Below are 9,915 nucleotides of genomic sequence, written 5' to 3' on the forward strand. Positions count from 1 at the left end.
AAAAACACATACGCTATTGTTTTTTTCTTCGAAACAGGGAACCTATATATATGCAAGAATATAAAATATACGTTGCAAGTTTGAGAGATTCAAGGGCTTGAAATCTTAAAGAATCAAAACTGAAGAAAACCAAAACGGTCAAATCAAAACCGTAAATATTCAAACGGAACAAAAAAATGTATAAGAACATAATCTGACCCAATCTTCTTCTCTGTTCAGAGAATGGATCCCATCAATTAATGTGAGAAAGCTATCTCACGTTTCAAAAGTAGTGGAGGAGATTACTCCTCATCAAAAAGTAAGATTAAAGACAATTTAGGTTATATATATATATATATATATATATATATTTAATGATTGTACTAGGGAGGTGGATTGTCTACCCTCCCATTTCCATATACACTCTTCCCATGCTCTTCTGTTTATGTGGTTATGGTTAAGTCATGTTAACATTTTATATTCTTATTACTTTTTTTTTTATTATTTTTATAAAAAAATAATATAAAATATTGACGTGACTGAACCGTGACCACACATCACAGGAGGGTATGGGAGAGTGTGGAAATGGAAGGGCAGACAATCCACCTCCTTGTAATAAACCCAAATATAAAAACCACAACGGACAAAACATAGCAATTAAAATATTTAAATAAAAACATATTTACTCCAACCATCCCCCACTTGTTTTTGTTTAAAAACTGTAAATCAAGCAAGTTATGCATAAGTAAAGGTGTTTCTCAACTTGAATTTGTACATAGTGTTAGTGATCCAGACTATATTAGAGTAACTTATAGTTTTGAACTCTATCTCTGACAACACCACACACAAAACTTTATTAAGGTGAAGTTCAAAAAGCCAGCACATTACGGTCATGTGCTTGTATCCCAGTATAGTGAACACTCTAGAAACTTGCCCAAGATTTCATAGGAAGTGGCCTCACTTCCACATTCACATAGGTAAGACTATTAGGGATATTCATGTAGTTAGATATCCCATTCAATATAGAGAATAGACCTTACTAAGAGAAAAAAAATCTCAACCTAAAAACGCTTCAGAATGTCATGCTTCTTAGGGATGGACATCGAATAATATTCCAAATTAAAATTAGCAAGACTTGTTATTACCCTTTGAATCTATTTCTTGGGATCTCTAGTCTATAGGTTGGGTTGCGATCACAAATGACTCAATTTTCTACGGGCTTTAGTCCCATCCCTTTCGAGGTTTTCCAAACTTTTTCTCGTGCTAGTCCTTTCGTCAAAGGATCAGTCAAGTTTTCTTCAGACCGTATATGATCCACTCTTACAGCTCCATTAGAGAGATAATCTCTTACAGTGTTGTGCTTACGACGTATTTGTCGCATTTTGCCATTATAATAACGGTTTTGCACTTTAGCTATTGCCGATGTGCTATCACAATGGATCAAAACTACTGGAATCTGTTTCTCCCATAAAGGGGTATCTGACAGTAGGTTTCTCAACCATCTTGCTTCTTCACTTGCCGTAGCTAGCGCTATTAATTTTGACTCCATAGTAGACTGTAGGTTTCTTAAACTTCCATGACACAGCCCCACCACCAATACTAAAAATATATCCACTAGTGGCTTTAGAGTCATCTAAAAGAGTATTCCAATCAACGTCACTGTAACCTTCTAGGACATCAGGAAACTTCTCATAGTGTAATATGAAATTCATCATTCTTTTAAGGTATCTCATAAGCCTCTCTATAGCATGTCAATGCTCCAAACTAGGTTTGCTAGTAAACCTGCATAAAACTCATACGACATAAGATATATCAGACCTCGTGCAATCAGTAGCATAACGAAGGCTACCAATAATACTCGCATACTCAGATTGTTCAACACTGTCTCCAGTGTTCTTGAACAATTTTACATTAGGATCATAAGGAGTACAAGCTGGTTTACAATCAAAATAACAATCAAAATAATTATACTTTCTTAAAAAAATTTCTATGTAGTGAGATTGATCTAAAGAAAACCCATGTTCGGACCTAGTTATTTTCAAACCAAGTATTACACTAGCTTCACCCAAGTCTTTCATATCTAAATTAGCACATAACAAAGATTTGACATTATTCACAACATAAATATTCGAACCAAAAATGAGCAAATCATCCACATATGGGCATATTATAGTGCATATATTATCTTCAGACTTATAATGGATGCATTTGTCACTTTCATTTATTTTAAAACCATTCGAAGTAACCAAACTATCAAATTTCGCATGCCATTGTTTAGGAGCCCGTTTCAATCCATAAAGTGACTTATCTAACTTGCAAACTTTATTTTCTTGTCCTGGAATAATAAAACCCTCTAGTTGATCCATATATATTTCTTCCTTTAATTCACCATTTAAGAAAGTTGTTTTAACATCAATTTGATGCACAACAAGATCATGAATAGATGCTAAAGCAAACAATACACGAATAGAAGTTATTCTAGTCACAGGTGAATAAGTATAAAAGAAATCTATATTTTCTCTTTGTCTATAGCCTTTGGCAACAAGTCGGGCTTTAAAATTTTCAACTGAACCGTCAGGTTTTAATTTTCTTTTAAGAATCCATTTGCAACCTATTGTTTTGCAACCAGGTGGAAGATCCACCAAGTGCCAAGTTTGATTTGACTCCAGGGAGTCCATTTCATCATTTATAGCTTCTTGCCACAAGTCTGCATCTAAAGAAGTTAAAGCTTCTTGAATTGTATTAGGATCTTCTTGTAAGTTATATACATGAAAATCAGGCCCAAAATCTTTAGCTATTCGAGCTCTTTTACTTTTCCTAGGTTCTAATGCAGATTGACTATGTTCTACAATAGTAGGTTCATAAATTTTAGAAGAATTAGAACCCCCACTATTTCGAAGACTAAAAGGAAATTTATTCTCATAAAAATCAGCATCAAGTGACTCAATTATGACATGGTTTTTCAAATCATAAAATCTTTATGCTTTACTATTACATGCATAACCAATAAAAACATATTCATATGCTCTACTAGCCAATTTCGATATTTTTGGATCAGGTTTACGAACATAAGCTAAACAACCCCAAGTTCTGAAATACAACACATTTGGTTTCTTATTTTTCCAAATTTTGTAAGGAGAAATATTTGTTTTTGAGTTAGGGGTTCTATTTAACACATAACACACAGTCAACACAATTTCACCCCACCAATAAGAAGCAGGTCCATAACTAAGTAAAGTAGCAACAGTTAATTCACAAATAGTTCGATTTTTTCTTTCCGCTTTACCATTCATTTCAGTAGAATAAGAAGTAGTAGTTTCATGTATAATTCCATGAGATTTAAACAAATTAACAAATTCAGTAGATTCATATCCTTGTCCTCTATCACTATGAAATCTTTTAATCTTACAATTAAATTGATTTTCAACTTCAGTCAAGAAAGTTTTGAACATGTCAATAGCTTCACTTTTATTTTTCATAAGATAGACAAAACAATAATTCGAACAATCATCAATAAAGGTAATAAAATAACGTTTTCCATTTCTAGTTAACACTCTATCAAATTCGCATATATCAGAATGAATTAAGTCAAGTGGTTCAGATTCTCTATTGACAGATTTATGCGAAGTTCTAGTGATTTTAGCTTGACTACAATATTCACATTTTTAAGTATCATTCAATGATAAGTTAGGTAAAAAACCTAAGTTACTCATGTTCTTAACCAAGCGTTTGTTAACATGACAAAGTCTAGCATGCCAAGTATTAAAAGAAGACAACATGTAAGTAGAAGTAGACATTTCATTAGCATCAACATTCAATTTAAGCATCCCATCAGTAGCATATCTCTTTCCCACAAAAACCCCATTTTTAGTGAGAATATACGTACCTGCTCCAATGGTTTGAGTGAATCCAGCCTGGTTGAGAAGAAAGCCTGAGACCATATTCTTCCTTATCGCTGGAGCGTGCATCACATCTTTTAGTATCATGTTTTTTTTCCAAAGGTGAACTTCAACTCCACCTCTCCAATACCAGCAACATCAGTTGAGTGCGAATCACCCAACATCACCTTCCTTCCCACAGTCATAGAATAGGTCTTGAAAAGGGAAAGATCATAGTAAACATGGCGAGAAGCACCAATATCCACCCATCATCCCTCAGATCCATCAACTATGTTGATTTCTGATATCATTGCAATCAGTTGCTCTTCAATAAGATTTGCCTGAGAAGTAAAGTTTGCCTTATAATGCATGGCAGATTGAATTCGTCTTAAAATTATTGAAAACTGAAATAGAAAGGAACGAAGTTACCCGAAAAATGTAAAAGCCTTGAGTGGTGAATGATTCTTAGGATGAGTCGTAGACTAAGTCACTCTCTTTAAGACGTTTCGCAGCTCTGCCCAAAGTGTGCAAGTAGTTCACAAACACCACGTCGTTCCCAGGATAAAGCAGTCCAGAACCTTCTTCTGATAAGGTTCTTCCTTGCACAGTGGAAGAACCTTCAAACTCACACCCTTTCTATATGTTGCTTCAGAACTCAATTTAAAAAAAAAAAACACATACGCTATTGTTTTTTTCTTTTTTTCTTCGAAACAGGGAACCTATATATATGCAAGAATATAAAATATACATTGCAAGTTTGAGAGATTCAAGGGCTTGAAATCTTAAAGAATCAAAACTAAAAGAATCAAAACTGAAGAAAACCAAAACGGTCAAATCAAAACCGTAAATATTCAGACGGAACAAAAAAATGTATGAGGACATAATCTAACCTAATCTTCTTCTCTGTTCAGAGAAGGGATCCCATCAATTAATGGAGAAATTTTTCCAAGTGCCGGATACACCAAGTGTCATGGTGTACCCTCATCCATTAGGATTTGACATCTTAGATATCTTTTAATCTTATTTTTCAATAAATAAATAAAACTAAATCCTAATGGGTGAGGGTACACCATGACACTTGGTGTACCCGGCACTTGGAAAAATTTCTCCAATTAATGTGAGAAACCTTTCTCACGTTTCATAAGTAGTGGAGGAAATTACTCCTCATCAAAAAGTAAGATTAAAGACAATTTGGGTTATATATATATATTTAATGATTGTAATAAACCCAAATATAAAAACCACAACAAACAAAACATAGCAATTAAAATATTTAAATAAAAACATATTCAACAGCAACTAAATTGGCTGCATCTCTCTATACTTACATAATTGTTTGAAACTTTCTTCCCTGTTTTTATATACTTTAAAATAGCTTGAAAGGGAGAGATTAACAATAATCAATGTATAAAACACACATTAGTCAAAGTATAGAAGTAGAGATGATAGAATAATGATAATCAAATCACAATTATATAAAATCGAAGGCATGAAAATTGCTCTTGTAATATTTTTCTGTTGCCGGGCCATCCGTGTGTAGAGGTTATTGTCGAAACACTAGAATAACACGGAAAAATAGTCATGTTCAAGCACATCTTGAGTGCGAGGAAAAGTTCCAGCGGGAGTTGCGTTTTTATATGGTTTTTCAACTCCTTACTAGACACGGCGATCGTGGGACCTTAATTAATTTTCTATATATGACGTATCTTCTATTGTATGTGTCCATGTAAACCACTTCGTTTCAGAGCCAAAAGAAAAAAAGAAGAAAGAAACTTTTGTGTTTGCTCTGTATTTTTCAAAAGGATAAGGATTGTTTGTTCTCCTACTTCCGGTGCCGTCTCATGCTCTCTTGTTTTGTGTGGTCACGGTTAAGCTACATCAACATTTTATATTGTTTTTTTATAGAGATAATAAGACAAAAATGAATAGTAATATAATATGTTGACGTAGCTTAACCGTGACTACACAAACATGAGGACACGGAAAGGCATCAGAAATAGGCGGGCAGACAATCCTTGTCCTTTTTCAAAAAGGATGGAGCATTCAAGTAGTACTAAAGTTTTTGGGTAAAGTACAAAAAACTACCTCAACTATTGGGGTCACGACAGTTTCATACCTCATCTTTTAAAATTGACAATGTCATACCGCATCTTACGAATTTGTGACAATGTCATACCTCCGTCAATTTTTCTGTTAGTTTTTCTGTTAAATGCTGACGTGGCAAGAGACGGGGACCACTTTCTATTAAAAAATTAATAAAATATTATTAAAAACTAAAAAAAATATTTAATATTTTTTAAATATTAAAATAATAAATAAAAGTAAAATTAAAAAAAAAAAAAAAGGTAAAATACAAAAAACTACCTCAACTATTGGGGTCACGACAGTTTCATACCTCATCTTTTAAAATTAACAATGTCATACCGCATCTTACGAATTTGTGACAATGTTATACCTCAGTCAATTTTTCTATTAGTTTTTCTGTTAAGTACTCACGTGGCTTGATTCGGGACATACTTTCTATTAAAAAATTATTAAAAACTAAAAAACAATTATTTAATATTTTTTAAATATTAAAATAATAATAAAAAGCAGAGAGAAAAAAAAAAAAAACCATCAGTTCGTCCTTCCCCTCCCGCTCCCCCTCCTCTCTCTTCTCTCCATCTTCATTTTCTTCCCCCCACCTGCAAACCCAAAAAAATAAAAAAAATTTGAAAACCCAACAACCCCCCTGCGGAAGAACAAGAAGGAGAAGGAGGAGGAGGAGGAGGAGGAGTAAAAAGAAGAAAAGGAAAAAAAGGAGGAAGGAAAAAAAAATTTCCGCCCCCCCCATGTTGGCGCGGAAGAAGAAGAAGGGAGAAGGAGAAGGAGAGGGAGGAAGAAAAAGAGGAGGAAGAAGAAGAAGAGGAAGAAAAAATAAAAAAAAATTTGAAAACCCATCAACACCTCCCTGCGGAAGAAGAAGAAGGAGAAGGAGAAGGAGGAAGAAGAAGAAGAGGAAGAAAAGGAGGAAGGAAATTTTTTTTTTTTTTTTTTAAACCATCAACTCCCTTGCATAAGAAGAAGAAGAAGAAGAAGAAGAAGAGGAAAAAAAGAAGGGAAAAAAAAAAAAGTTTTTTTGAAAACCCATCAAACCCCAAATCCACCACTTTCATCCATTCTCCACATCCTCTTTTGCACCCATCCTCCACCTTCTTTGCTCACCCATCTTCCCGCTGACGGGATCTGAGTTTTTTTTTTTTTTTTGTTGGGATTTGCAGGTGGGGGAAGAAGATGAAGATGGGGAGAGGAGGGAGGAGGGAGGAGGGAGGAGGGAGGAGGGAGGAGGGGGGAGGGGAGGGACGAAATGAAGGTTTTATTTTTTTTTTTCTACTTTTTATTATTATTTTAATATTTAAAAAATATTAAATAATTGTTTTTTAGTTTTTAATAATTTTTTAATAGAAAGTAGGTCCTGAATCAAGCCACGTTAGCACTTAACAGAAAAATTGACGGAGGTATGACATTGTCACAAATTCGTAAGATGCGGTATGACATTGTCAATTTTAAAAGATGAGATATGAAACTGTCGTGACCCTAATAGTTGAGGTAGTTTTTTGTACTTTACCTTTTTTTTTTTAATTTTACTTTTATTTATTATTTTAATATTTAAAAAATATTAAATATTTTTTTTAGTTTTTAATAATATTTTATTAATTTTTTAATAGAAAGTAGTTCCCGTCTCTTGCCACGTCAGCATTTAACAGAAAAACTAAAAGAAAAATTGACGGAGGTATGACATTGTCACAAATTCGTAAGATGCGGTATAACATTGTCAATTTTAAAAAATGAGGTATAAAACTGTCATGACCCCAATAATTGAGTTAGTTTTTTGTACTTTACCCAAAGTTTTTTATTTTTCCGCTGTAGCAAATTAAAATTGGAATTTGTCTAAAAAAAAAAAGTAGCACTAAAGTTAGGCTGGTTAAAAAGAAGAAAATCTTCTCAATTCTCTCCCTTTGTGAGAGTCTTTCTCTCCACCCCGTGAGAGCCTTTCAGTCTGTGTGCTGAGCTTTCTTTCAGATTTCATCTCCTCCGCTGCCGGCCCTAGCCATGGCCTAGGTCGGTGGCTCTTGGGTTTAGTTCTCTCTGCAACTTTTCTGCCGATCATCCCCAATATGTGCTTTAATTGTTCAAACCCTATGCCATCAATTCCAATTTCTTTCCACCATCTTTCCCATCCTCCATCTCCTAGGCTTTCCTCTAACCCATTTGATTCGGATTTATAGCTCCTTTTCTCAAACGCGTTTTGTCGCGCTTTTCTCGGGATGTGCGTAGAGCTCCGGTGCAGGTGATCTCACCACCACCTCTCATGGATCGGGAAGTGTGTTTTGCTCCGACTCGGGTGTTTACACCACCACCTCCTATGGATTTGTCTTCGACGACTTTGTTGCATTCGGTGACTATGTTGCTAATGAGTTTTCTCACCAGCTTCCTCTGTTTCGCTACAGATCCGTCATCTATGGTGCTTTGTGAAGTTTGTGGAGTCGCTTGGCTGGATTTCTGTCGTTTGTTGGACGGAAGGTCTCCGACGGTGCATCGGCGGAAGTTGCAAGGAAGATAGGTTTTCTATTTCTAGGCTCAAACCTTTAGTTTGGGCTTTGTTTTGGGGTCCCATATTTTGTTTTGGGTTTTTTCTTGTAATTGGACCTCAATTTATTGTAAATTTTACTGTGATTTGGCAATAAATCTTCTGCTTTTACCAAAAAAAAAAAAATTAGGTTGGTTTGGTTTAAAGTTTTTTATGGCTTCATTTTTTTATTTTTTTATTTTTATGCATGATCCCGCAGGTGTGGAATATGCGACACCCCAGCAGTAGCGCTACCCTTGGAAATGAAGTTGATCTCATGGTGCTGCTCGCCTTCTAAGAATCGTTGAAGATCCTTTTCTTATCATGAGCTCATGTAATGATTCCGTCCATTCTGCAGTTGGGTAGGCCCTACATGCAGTGGCGGATCCATGACAAATTATTTAAAGGGTCACATGTAAAAGTTGACAAATATTTATTCAACATAATGACTTTAAAAATTAAACTATAGTTTTATCGTTCATAATTTATAGAACAAATAACAATATAAATTACAATTATCCACGACCATTTTTCACATTTTGAAAACGTTGCATTATGACTTCATTATTGATGAAAGAAAAACAGTGCTCTTAATGTAAACCACCATGCTATCACTCTACCATTGATCTTCCATTCGATTATGCAATGAACTTTTCACAATGTTCATACCGGAAAATACTTTCTCCACGGAAGCAGTAGCAAACAATAAAACCAAAGCCAACGTATATTAGCAAAATACACATGATTATATACTCTATTTCTACAGTCTGCAATTCAGAATTAGGAAACAAACATTACATTGCAACACTTTAATCCAAATGTAAAAAACAAAATCAGGAAATGGACACTGCTTTGTAGTGTTTGAATCCAAATATAAAAATCAGGAATCGCATGAGGTGTGAAGCGTAGGAGGCTTGAGAGTGACGGAAAACACAAAACCAGAAAACAAACATTACAACACAATGTCTAAATCTATAGGTAAAAAATAAAATCAGAAAACAGACACTGCATTCAAGTGTCTGAGTCCAAATATAAAAACTAGGAGTTGCATAAGGCATGAAACATAGGAGGCGTGTAAGTGATGGAAAAAACCGAATCAGGAAACAGACACTCCATCGCAGTGTCTGAATCCAAGTGTAAAAAAAGAATAAGGAAACAACGTCTTAATCCAAATGTAAAATAAGAATTTATAATTAACAATTTTTTTGAACAAACGATATTATCTACATTAACGGGAAAGAGGTGAGCTTAGTCTCACAATGAGCTAGCAATAATGTGGTCCAACTCTATTTGGAGAGAATCGAACCTAAGGCCTCTCACTTACAAGTGAAGATGAATACCACTAGACCATAGTATTAAGTGCATTTATAATTAACACTTGTCAATATATTGTTAATATTCTAACATTTTACTTTACAAAATCACCCAAACAATATAGATGGTCAAATG

Source organism: Pyrus communis, chromosome 9, assembly GCF_963583255.1.
Source record: "Pyrus communis chromosome 9, drPyrComm1.1, whole genome shotgun sequence".
Taxonomy (NCBI): domain Eukaryota; kingdom Viridiplantae; phylum Streptophyta; class Magnoliopsida; order Rosales; family Rosaceae; genus Pyrus; species Pyrus communis.